The sequence below is a fragment of the Lupinus angustifolius genome, chromosome LG18 (assembly GCF_001865875.1).
Source record: "Lupinus angustifolius cultivar Tanjil chromosome LG18, LupAngTanjil_v1.0, whole genome shotgun sequence".
In the NCBI taxonomy this organism is placed as follows: domain Eukaryota; kingdom Viridiplantae; phylum Streptophyta; class Magnoliopsida; order Fabales; family Fabaceae; genus Lupinus; species Lupinus angustifolius.
Window position 1 is genome coordinate 3,128,089 of NC_032026.1, and position 2,210 is coordinate 3,130,298.

The following is a 2,210-nucleotide window of genomic DNA, read 5'->3' on the forward strand; positions in this document are numbered from 1 at the left end:
GAGCGCTTTTTTGATCGCCCCTGATTGTGCAAACTCTAGTGCAGAAACTACTACTTCAAGGCGATTAAGAGTTAGACAACCAAGAATGACGTTGTAAGCCGATTTATAATCGATAACTAAGAATTTGGTCTTGATTGTCCTTGATAGTGGTTGATCACTAATGGTGAACCATACATCGATGTAGCCTCTCAGGGTGATTCCCTCGCCGATGAAGCCAATCAATAGGCTCTCATATGGCATGAGATCCTAGTCGTGAAGCTTCATCTTGTCAAAGAGGACTTGGAACATGACATCTACTGCCCTTGGTCTACAAATAGCCTTCCCACCTTCTTGTTGTTCAGCTTTGTTGTGACCACTAAGGGGTCATCATGTCCTTGGGCTATACCATCATAGTCACGGTCGTCAAAAGAGAATGGAGGGGTTGGTCTGTTGTTAGGCTTTCGCGGGTGTTCCTAACGACCACCTGCATGACCTCCCACATGCACTTCTTCTAGGAAGATTTGGAAGTACCGTCAATAGCGAATCCTCTAGAGATATTATTGATGTCAATCAGGCTTCTTTGAATTCGATTGTTAGAACGATATCGATCAGCCTGATCCCGATTTGGAGGTGGTCCCAATTGTGGCTTATGAGGGGAACGTCTCCTTGGTGGAGAGGGTTGAAGGGTATGAGAGTACTGCCTTTGTTGTGCTAGCCCCGTAATGAAGCGTTGAAGTTGGTTAGCCTGGATTAAGTCTTCGATAGTGTCCTACAGTTGGATGCAATCATCGGTTATATGGGCAAAGGTGTTATGGAACCCGTAGAACTTTGATCGGTATTGATGCTGAACCTTCTTGCTCGGGTTTGGCTTTAGGAGTTGGATAAAGTGGGCGGACATCATTCTTCTAGGAGTTTAGAACGATTGGTGTTCAAGGGAGTGTAGGTCGTGTATTTGGGTTGTTTATATGGTCGTGGTGGTTCATGTCTGGGATGATCGTGCTGGGGGTGTTCGCTGAAGTGAGATTTTTTGGTCTCATGTGAGGGGTTGCTTGCATAGTGGTGATAAGTGCCAAAAGTATACACTTTTCACCATCATTCTATGGCACTTATCATATGCAAATTGTAGAAAATCAACTTAAATTAACACTTTTTAGGTGAATTTTGCATGATTAAATAAATTGGTTCTTTATTAATTCTTGTCCAAGTTTTCTTTGAGTTTTGTAGGAAATTGAATATTAAAGAATAAATTCAAAGATAGATAAGAATTCAAGCAAAAATTCAAGACAAAAGCTCAAAATGAATTGCTAAAAGTAATCAAGTTAACGCATGGCATGCTATGAGCTTAATTTGGTTACTTAGACTTGAAGAAAGGTAGCTTACTTCGTCATGAAGAAACCTATTTAAGGTAGGCCAAGCAACTTGCAAAAATAAAATGATACCTTAACTTAAAGAAAACAGCCCAAAAGTGCCAAGCAACCAACAAAAATCAAGTAACAAACCAAAGGAAAAAAGGTTGCTTCACCATGAAGAAATCAAGCACAAAGCTGTCCAACCAAGCCAAGCACCAGGCAAGGTCAGCCAGGCACCAAGCACCAGGCCAGGTCAGCCAGACACCAAGCACCAGGCCAGGACAAGTACCAGGCCAGGACAGCCAGACACCAAGCACCAGGCCAAGTCAGCCAGGCACTAAGCACTAGGCCAGGTCAGCCAGACACCAAGCACCAGGCTAGGTCAGCCAGCACCAAGCACCAGGCCAAGTCATAAGCTGCTAAAACAGGCTACTGAGCGTGGAACCAGTCAGCAGAGCGGCTGAAACATGCAACTGAGCGGGGAACCAGGTCAGCCAAGCTGTTGAAACAGGCAGCTTAGCGGAGAAACAGGTGGGCTAAGCGGCTGGCGCACCAAAAAAGTGATTTTTTGGTCAAATCATGGAACATCTTTCTTTTTCTATGCTTAAAGGCCAAGAACATGACCTCATGGATGACATAAGGCTATGCCAAGAAGGACGAGGTGTCACCATGCATGTAACCTAGCCCACCATAGGGATCAAGTAGTGGCCAAAAGTGGCTCTTCATAGGGGCCAAAGGTGAGCAACTTAGCTGCCAAACAAGGCAGCTGAGCATCCAGCACCTTGGCCTATAAAAAGGCACGAAATTCTGATTTGAAAAACATTGTAAATTCATTCTAAATTCTTCCTAGTTGATTCCTCTTCTTTTCCTTTCATTTTAGGT